General features: G+C 42.0%; 1 protein-coding gene and 1 long non-coding RNA gene across 2 annotated transcripts in view; one reads left to right on the top strand and one right to left on the bottom strand.

Annotated features, from left to right (window-relative positions):
- The window catches only part of RAB30 (RAB30, member RAS oncogene family), a 96473-nt gene extending 92551 nt beyond the window's left edge, over positions 1 to 3922 (bottom strand). The window contains exon 1 of the mRNA XM_003254640.3: positions 3690 to 3922. The gene's annotated coding sequence lies outside the window, so the exon portion shown is untranslated. The remainder of the gene's footprint in view (positions 1 to 3689) is intronic.
- Positions 3923 to 4107: 185 nt separating this feature from the next.
- Positions 4108 to 5969, top strand: LOC100603916. Its single transcript, XR_004033666.1, has 2 exons — positions 4108 to 4803; positions 5303 to 5969. It is a non-coding gene; the product is annotated as an uncharacterized LOC100603916 (long non-coding RNA).
- Positions 5970 to 18847: the final 12878 nt, after the last annotated feature.

Genomic DNA, 18847 nt, shown 5'->3' with positions numbered 1-18847 from the left:
ACTTCAGCCTGGGCGACAGAGTGAGACTCTGTCTCAAAAAAAAAAAAAAAAAAAAAATACAAAAGTTAGCTGAGCATGGTGGCGGGCACCTGTAATCCAAGACATTAGGGAGACTGAGGCAGGAGAATTGCTTGAACCTGGGAGGCGGAGGTTGCAAAGAGCCGAGATTGTGCCATTGCACTCCAGCCGGGGCAACAAGAGCAAAACTCTGTCTCAAAAAAAAAAAAAAAAAAAAACTTAGTGTCTCTCTAAACCCTCTGTCGCCACCCTAGATCTAAGCACAATCATCCCTCACACACACGACAAAAATTATTTGCTACTTGGTCTCTACACATTCACTCTGACCAAGTCTTTCCTTCAATCTCCTCTACTTAACAGCCAGGATAATATTTTAATATCATCCTACATATGTCATTCATCTAGTTTTTTAAAGCCAGGCTAGGTTCTCATTACTCTTAGGATAAAGACCAAAATTCACCTGTAGCTCAGAGAACTGCCTACTCTCTAGCCTCTGCCCACCTCTCCAGCCTCATTCTTCATTCTAGTCTTTCTCCTCTTGCTCTGTCTCTAACTTCCTTTCAAATCCTCAGGTTCACCACTCTTCCCTTTGAACTTTGAACATGAAGTTCCCTCTACCAGAAACCTTTGTCCCACTGTAAGCATCTCCCACTGCCATCCTGAATTACTACTTCCGCTTACCCTCCAAGTCTCTTGAAGTGTCACTTCCTATAGGAAAACTACTTCCGCTTACCCTCCAAGTCTCTTGAAGTGTCACTTCCTATAGGAAACCTTTCCAGCTAACCCCAGACAAGGGGAAAGTACCATGTCAGGCACTCCTACCCAACCCTTTTGGAAATGGCATTCATCACACTTGCAATTATTTATTAAGTATATCCCCTATTAGAATATAAGCTCCATGAGGTCAGGGGAAGCATTTGTTTTCACTGATGTATCCACAGTGCTTAGCACATGGTAGCTGCTCAATCAATATAAATTGTCAGAATTATAAGGTTGGGGCCAGATTATAGAGGGCTATAACATCAGTAAACCAAAGAGCAAGGATCATTATCCCTTTGCAAATAAGTAAACCGAAACAGAAGGAAAAGAATAGTTATTTAAGGTCACAGAGACAGCAGTGATGAGGCCAAATCTAACACTATATTCAGCCCATTTCTCCTCCCTAGGACAATAAAAGAAACTTTGGTGAGTAAGGAAGTATTTCAGAAGAAGAAAATTAGGAATGAGAAGATGGTGCATAAAAGGTCTAAGAGGACAGCTTCTGAATCTGCCTGTCACGCTAGTTGCCTCCAGATGGATAGCAGTTAGACTTTCCACACCTAGAGGAGCACTGCTGTTACATAAACAAATATAGCCACTATCACACTCTTCCGGTTAAGAGAAGAGTATAAAATAACAAACTTCTTTCCTGCACAAAGGAGAAGAAACAACCACGGTGGGTGGGGAACTGTTGTCTTCCAAGTATCTTCAAAAAACCAAATGGGCAGTTTGGCCACCTGGATTGCTCCTCAGCAATCCACAGGGAACAGGAAGAAAGAGGGGGGAAAGACCAGCCTTCCCACCACCAGCTGCAGCAAGGATAAGGAAAAAAAAAATGTATTATATAAGGCAAGCCATTTGAAGACTACTTATTCCTTCGGAATTATAAGAACATTTCATGTAGAGCATTTAAAAACCTTGCTAACCCATAGGCAGGTGCCAGTGAAAGGAAAAGTGGCATGAGCCCAACTGCAGCATTTCATTGTTCACATGCTGCTGGGGCTAAATTATGTCTGTCACAAGAACTACAAACCAGACCAGGGGTCAGGCTCATTGCTGCTCATCCTGCCAAGCACAGACTGTAAGAAAAAGAAAACGCAAAGAAATTCTCTTCAAAGAGGATTCTGCAAAAATATTCACATAGTCTACATCCACCCAGGAGTTCCTAGGTGAAGTGGAGGAGGACCAGGGAGGGTGTTCTAAGATTGGAGAGAAAGAGATGTGATATGCTGGTGATAAGGGAGGGATTTTAAAACAAAAAGGAAAAATGTAAACTGCAGATGGAGAGACAGGGAAATAAACAGAATTTCAAGAGATGTGGGTGGGGTGGGGTGGGGTGGGGGGAAGAAAGGAAAGTACAGGAGAGAAGAATAGGGTGTCCAGAAGAGGAGAGAGTCATCAACAGAGAGACGTAGAGGCAAAGGCTGACTGTTGATCTTTTCCCAAATCCAAAAGCTACTCATTGGCATCCCAATAAATCACTCTACTACAAAGCCCATACAATGGACTGTCCTTTGCATTCACCATCAAGCAGCATTTAAGGAAATATCACACAGCTACAACTCTGGAGACCTAAGGATCTGAATTTAAAATGAATAAAATTGGCTTAGCAGCAGAAGACAGCCAGTAAAGACTTTCCCCCATGTCTGACTCAGCTAGGAAAAGGTTTAGCATTCTAGAGTTAAGCAAATACTCTGGTATTTCTCCTTCTTTTGACATTCCGAGAGGGGGTGTGGTTGACCCCAGGTCCATTCATTTCCAAGGTTGTAGATCTCTCAGCCAAGACTGGCCCCATCTGTTGTGAAGCCAGCCAGCTGTTTATCTCAAAGTAACATATTTATTGCCCTAATCATCCCTACAACTCTTACAAGAGCATCATATAAGTCAGAATGCTTTCTGTCCTGTTAAATGTCAGTTCGTTGAAAAAAACAACAATAACAAAACAACTACTGTGCTCCTTGGTTACCCTGACCAAAATCAGTCTTCCATGGGCACCTTTCAGTAATGGCAAATGAAGGTTAACAGCGCTTCTAACTTTCCCTTTCTCTAATGTGTTAAAATGAACCCCTCTTCCCTAATCGATCTCTTCAAACCGTTATTTGTGAGTAGTGACTATGCCTCAAGAAACAGCAGCTCATTCTGGTACCACTGTCAGTGGCAAAGAGCCTATGCAATGTAATTTAAAACACACAAGCACAAATCTGTCGGCTCCACTTCCAAACAATCTTGAATTCAGCAGTCGGAGAACGGAAAACATTTAACAAAACGCTGCTTCCAGCAGCCTCAAAGAACCTTCGCCAGACACGTGAAATGTTTCTGACTGGCACGGAGTGCACCATTAAAGGACACTGTCACCTCAAATCAGCAGAAAAGGCGAGACAAACGACATAGACATACACACATAAAATAAAGCCCCACAAAACTTAAGCACATTCATCTTAAAAATTAATAACTAGTGCTCGTCCAAGCGACATACAAATGTTCTAAAGTAGTGCGACCACATTAAATCACTGTCTCCATTTCTCCCAACGCATCACCCCTTCCCACTCAAACCTCAGCTCTCGGGCCGTGTGTGACAGGACTGCAGTCCCCCACCTCTGCCTTCCTCAGATTTTCCAAGAGCACTCCCCAACATCCTTCCCAGCCCAGCCCCCTCTCTCCGCCTCAAAAAGGTTGAGAGGAGTTGCGACTAGGGAATTGGCAGGCACCCGTCCTCTGGCGGGGGAAGGTTGCTGGAGTTGTTCTTTGCAGTGACCCAAATGGCACAGAGCTTTTCCCCTTAGCAGCGCCTGCGAGCCTCTCCCCAATCCCCCCAACCTCCCCACCGCTCACAGCTTCCCAAAAGAAAGCCTTGAGAACTAAGCGGGAGGAATAACTTGGTAGAAGCATTTGAATAAATCACTTCAACTCACCTGGTTTGGGATTTTTCTCCCTACCCCAGGCATAAACAGAAATGGATGTGCGAATGAGTCACGCACGCAAGGGAAGGTCTGCGATGTCCTGAGTCCAAGGGCTGGAGTCAGTCCCTGCCCTGGTGCTGCTGCTACTCTTAGCTCAGCTGGAGCAAGCGGCAATCGCAAGCCCAGCAGCAGCAGGGGGTGGAGAGACCGTAGCACAATGAATGCAGTGGGGCTTTTGGAATGACATCATCCCTCTGTCCAAACGTCCCCAATAGCCATGCTCGGGAGCGGTGCTTTCTGGGAACTGTAGTCTTCTTGCGTACTGGAGGGATACCGAGGCAACCGTCGGAACTACAATGCCCAAAAGGCTCCAAGTCGGACGCGCCCAGAGTGAAGGAGCAAAGGGGACTCGGCCGCCATGTTAGGAGTACTGGGACGACTCTGCGGAGCCGGGCAGAGGTTTTAGGGGTGCGCGGAACTCAAGTGGTGGTTCAGTGGGGGCGGTGAGGTGGAGGACTACCTGGTCGGATAGCCGCGGGCACAAACCTGGGAACCAGAGGGTGGAGGCCGTGCTGGGGACTGATGTACGGCGGGACCAACTGGAAGCGGCATCCAGAGGCCCAGTGAGCCTCGGTCTCAGCTCCTGAAGGGGTTGCATGGGGCCCTACGCTTCCTTCTCCATTTTTTAGCTAAGAGATTGAGAGAGTCTGTTTACTTTTGGGCCGGGAGTATCATTTAGATCGGTTAACAGTACAGTTGAGAGAGTTGGTGTCTTTTGTTGAGGTGCGAGGACCCTAGGCGGCGACCCTCGCCTTTATTCGGGGAAGCCCACTTCCACCCACAGAGTTGGGGTAGTCCTCCGAAATGCATTTTTGTTTTACCGTTTGTTTTCCAACCCCCCTTCACTCTCCCCAAGGCTTCAGATTCACTGATTTTTCATACAGGAATGATTAACAAAGGCGTCCGAAGAAATCGTTGTTGGGAGGTGGCCAAGCTGGAAAGAAACGTTGCTTTGGCCCTGCAAGTAAGAAGAGAGAAGGAACAGCCTGAAGGAGTAACACTAAATTTAAAATGACACTTTTTTACCAACCAACGAAAGCAGATGTTCAAAGGGGATATTGGCCAGGTGCAGTCGCTCATGCCTTTAATCCCAGCACTTTGGGGGCAGAGGCGGGGAGATAGCATGATTCTAGGAGTTCAACCCCAGCCTGGGCAACATACGGAGACCCCGTACCGTCTCTACAAAAACATTAAACAAAAAAATTAGCTGGGCATGGTGGCGTACCCCTGTAGTTGCAGCTACACTAGAGGCTGAGGTGGGAGGAGCGCTTGAGCCCGGGAGGTTGAGGCTGCAGTGAGCCTCGATCCTACCACTGTGCTCCAGCCTGGGCGACAGAGCGAGCCTGTGTCTCAGAAAAGGGGGGAGAGGTGGGGTATTATTGATGATTGGCCTTCTGACGTCTGGCAGTAGGTTCCAGAGTAACATCGGTCATGGATAAATTTTTTTTTAACTAAGTGACTGAAACCAAAGTTAATTGTATTTTGAGTGATTTTGCACAGTATCTCAAAACGAACTGTACTTGTTTTCTTGTGTCACTGAAACAATGCTGTGTGTTCTTTTTCAGAGTCTGTCACACTAAGATGAGAAATGTCGTTTCTTCCTGAAGGTGTCTGATGTGTAAAAATACTGATATACTTTGTGCTGTTTCCTCCCTTCCCTTTTGCACATTATTCTGAAACAAAATTAACTAGTTATTTTGCGTCATTGAAGGTATGCACTTCCCCTCTATGTTAGGAGCGAATAAAATTAAAAATAGATCCTCATAGCAAAGAAAGGCTAGATAGAATGATTAAAAATGACCAAAACATGTTAGAAACAGTCTCTCAGATGTATGCAGATGGTAATTACAAAAACACTTTTTCGAAAAATGATCTTATGTGTCATGTTTCTGGGAACAAGTCAAGATCAATGAGTTTGATTTTTAAGCAGAAGTAGTATGTGTTGGTGTCATCCATGAATACAACAATGAAAAAGGCTCAAAGTTTTTGTTATTCAGAAACTTCTCTAAGTAATGGTGGTAAGTACAGGAAAAGGAACAATGTCTACCATTTTCTTTCTAACCTTCGATTTAACTATTGTAATGTTGTAAGCTTAACAGAGATTTACACTTAGGCTTAATTTCAAGCTCTTCAATTATTTTTCACAGTTGGTGATTCAGGTGTATTCTCATGTCTTATGTAAACTTATCATGAGTCTTGTTCATTTTATAATATATTTCTTTATGTAAGCCATAGCCTTGTCAGTTTGAGTTATATGGAAGACAAATTGTAGGGAAAAAGAGCAACACATTACTCAGAAACCTTTTGTGTGAGCTGGGCATAGTAGTGCATGCCTGTAGGCTTAGCTACTTGGGAGGCTGAGGCAGGAGGATCACTTGATCCCATTAGTTTGAGGCTGCAGTGAGCTATGATTGTGTCACTGTACTCCAATCTGGGCAACAGTGAGACTATGTCTGTTTTTAAAAAAGAAAGCTTGTGTTTGAAAAGTGATACCTGTAAAATACGGTGATTTCTATAATTTGTCATGTGTTTGGGTAGTTTGAAGTTTTTCTATCCTTATATCTAATGGACATCTGACCATAAAGATGGAAAAATCCTGCAGTCTTTACAAATTTTATTTATAAAATTAATATTTGAGGAGTTGGGGAGGCCAGCTTCTGAAAAAATAACGTCAGTGTCCCAGAGAAACACTGCTGGTTAGGAAAACATTGTTAAAGTGGAATTAGGAATATCTAGAGGAGGTAAAGCTTTTCATCGCTCAAAAAAGAATTAGGGCCTGGCGCAGTGGCTGACACCTGTAATCCTAGCACTTTGGGAGGCCGAGATGGCCACATCACTTGGGGCCAGGAGTTCAAGACCAGCCTGGCCAACATGGCGAAACCCCGTGTCCAAGAAATAGAAAAGTTAGCCAGGTGTGGTGGCGTGCGCCTGTAATACCAGCTACTAGGGTGGCTGAGGCAGGAGAATTGCTTGAACTGGGGAGGTGGGGGTGGCAGTGAGCAGAGACTGAGCCACTGTACTCCAGACTGGGCAACAGAGCAAGACCCTATCTCAAAAAAATAATAAAGAGAATTAGGACATTGATTTGTATTAAAATTATAGGTAGCTCATTTAAGAGTATGAAGCCAATTGCTGTTAGAGCAAGGGTTTTTTTCAATAGAGGTGTCAGGATAACCTATAGAGCTCTGAAAGTATATGGCTATTACCTTCCCATCCCTGTTGAAATCTCCAGGGTTAGAACCAAGTATTGTGTTTTTAAAACTATAGGTGAGTCTACAAGAGTTGGGTGGAGTAGTCCCCTACATCCAGTATTTGTATTTTTGCAGTAAGTCACACAATAACAAAAGCTTTGAGAAAGATTTTAGGTTTATTGCTAATTATACCCGTGAATGAATTCTGAAAATGTGTAGATAAGGAATTTACCTGTGAACTGTTCACACATGGCAATTGTGGGAGGGAGAGGGGAGTTAGAGGAGATGAGATCAGTTTTAGCCTTAAGAGGACCAACCGGGCCAGGCACGGTGGCTCACGCCTGTAATCCCAGCACTTTGGGGCCGAGCTGAGGCAGGTGGATCACGAGGTCAGCAGTTCGAGACCAGCCTGACCAACATGGTGAAACCCCGTCTCTACTAAAAATACAAAAAATTAACTGGGCATGGTGGCGGGCGCCTGTAATCCCAGCAACTTGGGAGGCTGAGGCAGGAGAATTCGCTTGAAACTGGAAGGCGGAGGTCGCAGTGATCCGAGATTGCGCTAATGCACTCTAGCCTAGGCAATAAGAGCAAAACTCCCGTTTAAAAAAAAAAAAAAAAAAAGGACCAACCATGATATACTGACTAACCTGTATATTTCTTAGAATGAGGGTTTAGCCTAATATTAAGAAAGTCTAATGTTAAGAGACACCTAGTAAGAGCTCAATGCTGTGGTAAAATTATGATAGTTATGCAGAAACTTAAAAGGTGAAGTATCTAGAGACAATATATTGTTTAGAATTTTCTGAAAATAAAAATTTTCTTGCCCTAAGAAAATTCAAGAGAATTTTTAAGTTATTGATGTTAATATTTATGATATTTGAACAAATGATACTATAATAGAATATCTTTTAGGTCACAGAGACCCCTTTTTAGAGCTGAGAAATCTTACAAATTCCTTAGCCCATGTTTTACAGATAAGGAAATGGGCATGCACACAGTGAAATTAAAAATTGCCAGTGGTCACACTGTACATTGATGGCAAAAGGCAGGGCAGAATTAGAATCCAATTATCTTACCTGTTCAGTGTCTTTAATGCTACAGCAAGCTCACCACTGTTTCTCTTTACTCTTTAAACAGTGGATTTTTTTTTGTCATGATACTCTAGGATTTTGATTTCTTGTATAATGCAGTTCAACACTTGTTTAATTTTAATGTTGGACTCTCAATTTTTAAGACAGTAGTACACATGAAATATGCTTTATATTTTATGTTTCAACAAGAAAATACACATTTTCCTTTTAATAGAGGAGCTTAAGTTCCTAATTTAAATAATTGAGTATGAGCTTCAGATACTTCAGGGTGGTATTAATAAACTTTGCTTTTCCAAATGGTTTCAGATAAGCATTTAGTATTCAAAGCTTCTTTACAGCTTAGGAAGTGGTCTGGTTAAGTGACTTGAGTTCATACAGGAATATATTGGTATGTGCCTAATTCCCATCAAGTGTACCATTATATAATCAATCTTGCTAACAGATCTAACAGATTACTTTTTTTTTTTTTTTTTTTTTTTTGAGACAGAGCCTTGCTCTGTTGCCCAGGCTGGAGTGCAGTGGCACGATCTCGACTAACTGTAACCTCCGCCTCCCAGGTTCAAGCAATTCTTCTGCCTCAGCCTCCCAAGTAGCTGGGACTATAGGCAGACACTACCACGCCCGGCTAATTTTTGTGTTTTTAGTAGAGACAGGGTTTCACCATGTTGGCCAGGCTGGTCTGGAACTCTTGACCTCAAGTGATCCGCGTGCCTCTGCCTCTGCCTCCCAAAGTGCTGGGATTACAGGAGTGAGCCACTATGCCTGTCCTCTAGGGAAAATCTTTAATTCATTCTGGACAATGAGAAAACTTTTATTTTTACTTTTAGTTAACAATACTCAGGAAAATAAAAAGTGTGCTTTTTAGTCTTAGTAACCCAACTTGAGTTTGAAACAAATTTACATAATTTTAGCTGCTTAATATGCTGCTGAAGATAAATGCAGTAAATATCCCAAGGTCAGGATTTGAAATCCAAATGTTCATAGTAGTGATTAACAGGAAAAGAGAGTCCTCTATTACTTTATTTCTCAATTTTTTTACAGGTTTGGATAACTAAGGGAGCACTAGAAAACTTTTGTTTTTTTTTGAGATGGAGTCTGTTGCCTAGGCTGGAGTACAGTGGTACGATCTCGACTCACTGCAATCTCTGCCTCCTGGGTTCAAGTGATTCTCTTGCCTCAGCCTAGAGACTAGCTGGGATTACAGGCACGTGCCACCATGCCCAGCTAATTTTTGTATTTTTATTAGAGACGGGTTTCATCATGTTGGTCAGGCTGGTCTCAAACTCCTGACCTCGTGATCCACCCGCCTCGGCCTCCCAAAGTGCTGGGATTACAGGTGTGAGCCACCATGCCCAGCCAAAAACATTTCTTTGCAAGGATAAATATATGAAGATGAACTTACCAAGTGTAAATATGTTCATGAATATAGCCACTTAAGGAAATTCAAACATGCAGAGATGTTCAGCTGTATGCAGTTATGTATTCATGAAGTATTCATGTATTCATGAAGCCTTATTTGATGTAGAATCTGAGGGTGCTGCCTATACATAAACTTGCTTAAAGGTTAAAACTTTTAAGGAATGTTCAAAGTCACCTTCTTACACCTAACTCCTGATTTCATGAATGTAACACATAGGTGCTTATCAAACTGAATACCTTGGAGACGAGCTGCTCCAGCACCAGAAGATAAAATTCAGTAACTGTAATCCTTGAGATACCTAAGTGATACATTTTTTTTAAGACTAAGCCAAAATAGAACAGCTTTCCTCCCCTACCCTCTCCAACCAAACTTTTAGCCATTTTATTTATTTATTTATTTATTTATTTGAGATGGGGTCTAGCCATGTGGAGTACAGTGGCTGTTCACAAGCATGATCATAGCAAATGACAGCCACAGACTCCTGGGTTCAAGCGATCCTACCTCAGCCACTGAAGTAACTAGGACTACAGGCGTATACTGGGGCTTCTAGCCATTTATATGGTATTAAGTGACAGCTTCTATAGTTACTTAGTACTTGTCCCTGTAAAACTGCACAGTGTGTATTCTCTTGGCTCAGTTATTAGCATATTCTGCCATTTCCTTGTGAATGTTTTGTATTTTATATAGGAAAACCAGGAAAACTTAAGCTTTTAAATATCCTGAAATAAAACAACTGAAGAATTTTGTTTTTGCCTTTAAGTGGTAATGTATAAAAGTATGCTATTGCAGAGATACAGAGTGCTTTCATTGCAATTAAAATACTGCAGCTAACTAGCATGTTCCATATGTGTAATCTAAATGACATACTGGTCATGTGCTATTTCTATGGAATACTAACAGTAGTATGGTACATTTATGCAGTCTCAACAGTTTAAAGTGTTATTTTGGTGATAAACTGTTTACATTTATTTGTTTTTACGTTTGGCAGTCTAAATGCAAGAGTCTCCATTTCAGCTGTTTACTCTGTATATCTTTAATGTTGGGCATTATGCCTCTTTCTTGAGTTTCATTCCTATGACTGTTCTATTTTCAGTATTCATGCTTATGTGTCTTCTAAAATTGTTTTGCTTCTGTTTCTTGCTGCTCTTGAGACAATCTATGGGCAAATTTTGTTATTTTTCAACTGGCAGTGCATTTCCCTGTGAAGAGTTGCTGGATTGTCTCATTTTCCAGATAAACTGAATTAATGTAGTAGTGAGGAGAAGCCAGATTTCAGAGGTTTGAGAAGTGAACGAATGGGAATGAGAAAAGAAGTAGGTACTTAAACTTTTAAGAAGTTTGGCTCTGAAAAAGGCAAGAAATAGTGGGTTGGAGAGGGCAGGATTGTAAGGATTTAAGATAGGAGAAGAGGCATAAGCATATTTAAATTTCCCTACTTAGGGGCCAAAATCATACCGTACCTTAGTCTGATAACTTTTTAAAGGAATTCAAGGACACAAAATTCTGCCCTGCCCTAAAATCCAGCCAGGAGGAAGGGAGAAGAGCTCTGAAGTACTTTTGTAATTTTCTTCTACATAATAATTGATTTTTGTTTGATTGTTTTTCTTTCCTATAGCTGCTGTTTGCCAGGCTTTTCATAGCTGCCTATTTAACCAAACTTGTACTCCCAAGAATAGTGCGTATTTATGATTCTTAATTCCAAAAACACATGGCAATGATAATGTCTCAGCTTCTTTTGAGAAATTAACTTGGTTCTGAAAAATGGCGTTTGCTTTTCACACCTGTGTCATTAATACTTCCTTGCCAAACCTAACTAGTATCCTCACCACCACTGTTAGAGAAAACTGATGCTCAGTTGAACCAGAATGTTAAATGTGAACAGGATTTGTCGGTGTTGTTGCCCAGCTATGTTTATCAATACACATTACCTGGAGGAAGAGAAATCTGAGATAATTGATTTGATTACTTACATGAAGATGGTTTAACTGTATAAATAACAGAAAAATGCACAAGGAAAGAAACTGACACCTTAAGGCAACAAAGCCCTCCATAAAAAGTAACCGAATTCTGACAGTTATGAACTAACGTCCATTACCTGAAGTCCTTCTCAATCCATTACCCAATAACATAAATAATTCAAATTCAGTAAATAAGCTGCTTTATGTCTTGAGAGATTTAACTGGCAGAATAAATGGAAAGAAGTCAGTAAAAAGGAAGCAGTTGAACAAGCATGGTGTCTCACACCAATAACCCCAGCACTTTGGGTGGCCGAGGCAGGTGAATCACTTGAGGTCAGAAGTTCAAGACCAACTTGGCCAACATGGTGAAAACCCGTCTCTACTAAAAATGCAAAACTTAGCTGGGCTTGGTGGCAGGTGCTTGTAATCCCAGCTACTCAGGAGGCTGAGGCAGGAGAATCACTTAAAACCCAGGAGGCAGAGGCACTGAGCCGAGATCGTGCCACCGTACCCCATCCTGGGCAGCAGGATGAGGCTGCATCTCGGGAAAAAAAGCCGAGCATGGTGGCATGTGCCTGTAGTCTTAGCTACTCAGGAGGCTGAGGCAGGAGGATCACTTGAGCCCAGGAGTCGTAGGTTGCAGTGAGCTATGATGGTGCCATTGTGTTCCAGCCTGGGTAAGAGTAAGGCCCTATTTCAGTAAAAGGAAGGGAATAACCAAGACAGGTAGGGATTCAGTATAATAAAAGTCAAAAGAAGTTGTTTATTACTAGAGCCTGGCACTGTAACCTGGTATGTCCAAATGTGATTTAATTTGCTCTCATGAGATGTGCACCAGAAGGAATAACCTGAGGCATTTCAAAGAAAAAACAAAATGTGACCTGCTAGTTCTGTTGCTCTGCCACAAGTTAACACATTTTGAACTTAGGTGCAGAGTCCCATACATCCAGTGTGACTCCCCAAATCTCAAAAATTTAGGCTAAAACCTAATTTTGTGTCCAAGCCAGTGCCTGCCTGTTCCTGCTGAATGTAAAACTTTGGGTCCAGCAATCTGTCACTGGAGGGAGGGACAGATATGAAAATAATGGTGATTGTTTATTGTCATGGGCCCATATTATACCCAGATTTAGAGAGCTATTTGACACACCTGTAACAATGTTAATTTTAGCTTAATATCTGCTCAGTCAGGTAAGAGATGCAACTTCATACAGGTCCATTTAATGTGCCTAGACCTAAGTAGAAACAAAAACTGTATAGTCCCTTGTTTGAGATAACACTAAACTTTTAGAGAATAGCTTGGTTCTGTGGTAGATAGAGTTCACTTAAAATGCATTTAACAATTTACAGATAACTGGAAAGTAATTCATTCATCTTAGAACCCTGGTAGGGACATGCTATTAAAATATTTGTATACTAGTTAAAGTCAAAATAGAAATACAGCCTATCACAGTATTTATACTACTATACATTATGATTAATAAAGTCACCTAAGGTCGTTACTCCATGATCATGGGAAGTTGTTAGTCATTAAGAGTTCGGGTTTAGCAACAAAAATCTTGCGTTTGAATCTAAGCACATTACATGATTTTAAGCATGTTCATCATTCTGAGATTAAATAAAAAAGAATTAAGGAAATAGATGAAAAATGCTTAATAAGTACCCAAAAGGTAGTATGGTGTAGCAACTTAAAATGTAGACTTCAGAGCCAGTCAGCTAGGATTAAAATGACACTTCGGCCAATCACTGTTGACTATAAGCAAGTTATTTAACTCTGCCTCAGTTTTTTCTGTGAAGTAGGGATAAAATCTTCCTCGCTAGGTTGCTGTAAGAATTAAATGGATATATTAAGTACTATCACATGTGAGATCACTTTGAGGCCAAAAAAAAATGTTTTCAACTAGAATTCACTGAGAATACATCTATTAAAAAAAATTCTTCATTATGAGAAGTATGATTTTCTGTACCTTAGATGTTATAAAGCAATGTCCCCTCAGTTTTAACTTTACCAAAATACCTATCTTAGTAAATAATACTATATATACCAAATATTGCATATGCGTATATAAACTTCAACTGTCTACTTCTATCACTGACAGTTTAAAAATTGAGATAAGGTAAGTATTACCTGAGTAATATAACCATTTTCTATTTATTTAGAGACAGTCTCACTCTCACCCAGGCTGGAGTGCAATGGCTTGGTCTCAGCTCACTGCAACCTCTGCCTCCTGGGTTCAGGCAATTCCCCCACCCCACCATCCCGAGTAGCTGGGACTGTAGGCGTGTGCCACTACACCTGGCTAATTTTTGTATTTTTGATAGAGACGGGGTTTCACTATGTTGGCCAGGCTGGTCTCGAACTCCTAACCTCGTGGTCTGCCCCCCAAAGTGCTGGGATTACAGACGTGAGCCACCGCACCCAGCCAATATAACCATTTTCAAGATTTGATCGGCAAATACCTGAAGTAAGTACAAGCACTGTGGCCCACTTAAAGAGTGTTAGAACTGTAAAAAGTCCAAAGGCATAGCTAAGAATTGCTTTAGAGTCAGTTGTGGATTCTGAATTCTTGCTCTGATAGTTAGCAACTATGTCTACTTTGGGAAATTTAGGTTTTGAAGCCGTCCATATCTTTAAAAGGAGGTAACATTTAACAGAGCACCAAATACAAGGTTTTCTGTAATATTAGTTCTGTAGCATGGTCTGCAAACTTCCAACATCAGAATCTCCTGGGATATATGCTAAATGCAGATTCTGATTTCCCAACCAGAATATACTGCTTAAAAATCTGAGGGTTCGGCCGGGCGCGGTGGCTCACGCTTGCAATACCAGCACTTTGGGAGGCCGAGGCGTGCGGATCATGAGGTCAGGAGATCGAGACCACGGTGAAACCCCGTCTCTACTAAAAATACAAAAAAAATTAGCCGGGCATGGTGGCGGGCGCCTGTAGTCCCAGCTACTTAGAGAGGCTGAGGCAGGAGAATGGCGTGAACCTGGGAGGCGGAGCTTGCAGTGAGCAGAGATTGCGCCACTGCACTCCAGCCTGGGCGACAGAGGGAGACTGTCTCAAAAAAAAAAAAAAAAAAAAAAAATCTGAGGGTTCTAGGTATCTGCATTTTTTTCTATACAATGTATGTATTAGGGTTCCCTGGAGGGACAGAACTAATAGGAGATAAATATATATACACACATACATATTTATTAAGTTTATTAAGTATTAACTTACACGATCACAAGGTCCCACAGTAGGCTGTCTGTAAGCTTGAGAAGAGAGAGCCAGTCTGAGTCTGAAAACTGAAGAACTTGGGAGTCCAATGTTTGAGGGCAGGAAGCAACCAGCATGGAAGAAAGATGGAAGCTGGGAGGCTAAGCCAGTCTCCTCTTCACGTCTTTCTGCCTGCTTATATTCTACCCATGCTGGTAGCTGATTAGATTGTGCCCACCAGATTGAGGGTGGGTCGGCCTTCCCCAGCCCACTGACTCAAATGTTAATCTCCTTTGGCAACACCCTTACAGGCAAACCCAGGATCAATATTTTGCATCCTTCAATCAAGTTGACGTTTAGTATTAACCATCACAATGTATGATTTTTAAAATCTGCATTTTTAATAAGCTACTAGTTTATTTTTCCACCTAATTCAATTCCTAATTTTATTTGAAAGCACCAAGGTAAATAGTTCTAAATCACTCTTATTTAAATTGTGCTCCAGTACCCATTATTGCTGCAATTCCAAGACAGAGATACCAAATTTTTTTTTCAGTGTTGTTTTTTTTTTTTCTTTTTTCTTTTTTGAGATGGAGTCTCGCTCTGTCCCCGAGGCTGGAGTGCAGTGGCCCGATCTCGGCTGGCTGCATGCTCCGCCTCCCGGGCTCACGCCATTCTCCTGCCTCAGCCTCTGGAGTAGCTGGGACTACAGGCGGCAGCCACCACGCCTGGAGAATTTTTTGTATATTTAGTGGAGACGGGGTTTCACCGTGTTAGCCAGGATGGTCTCGATCTCCTGACTTCGTGATTCACCCGCCTCGGCCTCTCAAAGTGCTGGGATTACAGGCGTGAGCCACCGCACCCGGCCTGCCAAAATTTTTAATGTTTGCATGTACGTAGTTATTCAACAAAGAGGCCAGGTGTGGTGGCTCACGCCTATAATGCCAACACTTCGGGAGGCCAATGTGGGAGGGTTGCCTGAGCCCAGGAGTTAGAGACCAGCCTGGGCAAAATTGTGAGAGCCTGTCTCTTAAAAATACGTATTTTGGGGAGCCAGGTGTGGCACCTCACGCCTGTAATCCCGGCACTCTGGGAGGCTGAGGTGAGTAGATTGCTTGAGCTCAGGAGTTCGAAATCAGCCTGGGCAACATGGCGAAACCCTGTCTCTACCAAAAATACAAAAAAAAAGTAGAGGCATCGTGGTGTGTGCCTGTGGTCCTGGCTACTGGGAAGTCTGAAGTGGGAGGATCGCTTGAGCCTAGGAGGTGGAGGTTGGAGTAAGCCAAGATCACACCACTGCATTCCAACCTTGGTGTCAGAGTTAGACCCTGTCTCAAAAAATATATTTTAAAATGGTTTTAAAATGATATTCAGTAAAGAATATAGTCCAGCCACATGAGCAAGTATTGCTTATACAGAAAGATGTATAATAAAGTTCTTTTGGGGAAATAAACTATGATCCATTCTATGTTTCATCTAAATCAGGGGCAGCCAATCTTCTGGCTTCCTTGGGACACATTGGAAGAATTGTCTTGGGCCACACATAAAATACACTAACACTAATGATAGCTGATGAGTTTTTAAAAAGAATCACAAAAGCAATGTTTTAGCAAAGTTTATGAATTTGTGTTGGGCTGCATTCAAAGCTGTCCTGGGCTGAAGTGTGGAAAAAGCTTGATCTAAAGCATTTGATTTTTTTAGAAAAGTTTTTGAATGGCCAGGCGTGGTGGCTCACACCTGTAATCCCAGCACTTTGGGAGGCCGACGCGGGCGGATCACGAGATCAGCAGATAGAGACCATCCTGGCCAACATGGTGAAACTCCATCTCTAGTAAAATACAAAAACAGCCAGGCATGGTGACACGCGCTTGTAGTCCCAGCTACTCGTGAGGCTGAGGCAGGGGAATCGCTTGAACCCAGGAGGCAGAGATTGCAGTGAGCCAAGATCGAGCCACTGTACTCCAGCCTGGTGACAGAGCAAGACTGTCTCAAAAAAAAAAAAAAAAGGGAAGCTTTTGAATAAGAAGCAACTCTACAGTACTCTATTATAGACAACCAAAGTATTAATATTTGGGGGGCACAATTTCAACCAACTTTAAATTATTCTGTAAGTATGCGTTGAGTAAATATGAAGTATAAGGCCCCTAGAGGTACAGATGGCTATGGCCGTCTAAACCATTTTACTCTTAACTTTTTTAGTGTCATGGACCTCTTTGTCAATCTAGTGAAGTCTGTGGACCGCCTTTTTTTAAAAAAACCTTTAAACATATAAAGTACAGTACATTGAATTACAAAAGGATCCAAGAATATTGAAATAGTTACCAAAAAAATATTTGATATAGAAATATATGTGGTTTATTAATGAATAAGATCTAGCAGTGGCCCTACTATAATTTCAACACAGTAGTGCGGTGAACATAAATATTTCAACTTATCTGCAACAATTGTAATGTGATATGGAAATATCAGTTTAATTGTGACAGTCACATTACTACTGTGATTGGTTGGCTCTGTTTACATTTTATTAGAAGTTATTGAAAATAGATGCCGGGCATGGTGGCTCATGCCTGTAATCCTAGCACTTTGGGAGGCCAAAGTGGGCAGATCATTTGAGCCCACGAGTTCGAGACCAGCCTGGCCAACATGATGAAACCCTGTCTCTACTAAAAATAAAAAAAATTAGCCTGGCATGGTGGCCCGCCTGTAGTCCCAGCTACTCACAAGGCTGAGGCAGGAGAATCACTTGAACCAGGGAGGCGAAGATTGCTGTGAGCCGAGATCACTCCACTGCACTCCAGCCTGGGCAACAGAGCCCAACTCTGTCTCAAAAGAGAGATGTAATGGACCCCTTTAATTCATCTATAAACTCCTAATTAAGAACGCTGGTTAAAATTTTTTAATAGGAGCTTGTCTTCTTCACTGTTGTATCCAAAGCCTGATTGAAATCTTTTTTTTTTTTTTTTTTTTTTTGAGACGGAGTCTCGCTCTGTCGCCCAGGCTGGAGTGCAGTGGCGCGATCTCGGCTCACTGCAAGCTCCGCCTCCCGGGTTCACGCCATTCTCCTGCCTCAGCCTCTCCGAGTAGCTGGGACTACAGGCGCCCGCCACCACGCCCGGCTAATTTTTTGTATTTTTAGTAGAGACGGGGTTTCACCGTGGTCTCGATCTCCTGACCTCGTGATCCGCCCGCCTCGGCCTCCCAAAGTGCTGGGATTACAAGCGTGAGCCACCGCGCCCGGCCCTGATTGAAATCTGTAGACACCTAAGCAGTGGAAAATTTGTGATGCCTTACCCTATATAATTTAAAATCAAAATATTTACACTCTAAGGTGAATTTAAGGAAGATCTCATTTTTCTCATGGTGAAGACTAAGATACTTTTTCAAAATTACTAAATTTTCATTTGTTTCATCAGGGATGAGGTTGGGGGAGGATGTAGCTCCTTTATTAATATCTGAATGTATAGGTTTTAATATCCAAGCTTGACTATATCCATTACACTTGGTACACAACAAATGAATGAACATTTTCATGCCTGTAATCCTAGCACTTTGAGAAGTCAAGGCAGGAGGATTGCTTAAGCCCAGGAGCTTGTGACCAGCTTGGACAACACAGGGAGACCTTATCTCGACAATAAATTTAAAAATTAGCTGGTTGTGGTGGCACATGCCGGTAGTCCTTGCTACTGGGGAGGCTAAGGTGAGAGGATCACTTGAGCCCAAGAGGTTGAGGCTGCAGTGAGCCATGATCATGCCACTGCACTCCAACTTGGGCTACAGAGCAAGACCTTGTCTCTCAACTAAAAATAAAAAATAAAAAAAATTCACGATGCTCCCCAAAAGCTGATGATAACATCTAAGAAGCAACTTGATTTTACCTTCTAACTCTCCCTCCCTTTTAGCACTGCTGCAAAATGACTGGCTCATAAACCACTAAGCTGCCTTGGCAGCCACATGTTATTGTTACCAGTAGGTAATATGCTATTTTCTTCTGCTTGGTACATAAGCAGTAGGCATGAAATAACTGCTTAATGGATAAATAAGTTGTTAAATTATAAAACTGATGGATTGCTTAGTCCTTTAACAGTTTACACCCCCCTCCCACTTATCCAATTCTTTTGTGGCAGATTTTGCACTAGCAAAGTGCTGTGTTTCAGACAGTCAAGGAAATATAACATTTCTTGATGAAATCCTACCTCGCCTCAACAGGAAACTGAATTGGAGTCCTCGATTCTCAGTACATCAGAACT

Source organism: Nomascus leucogenys, chromosome 15, assembly GCF_006542625.1.
Source record: "Nomascus leucogenys isolate Asia chromosome 15, Asia_NLE_v1, whole genome shotgun sequence".
Classification (NCBI taxonomy): Eukaryota; Metazoa; Chordata; class Mammalia; order Primates; family Hylobatidae; genus Nomascus; species Nomascus leucogenys.
Note: the sequence above shows the minus strand (reverse complement) of the source record. Positions and strands in the feature narration are given on the sequence as shown.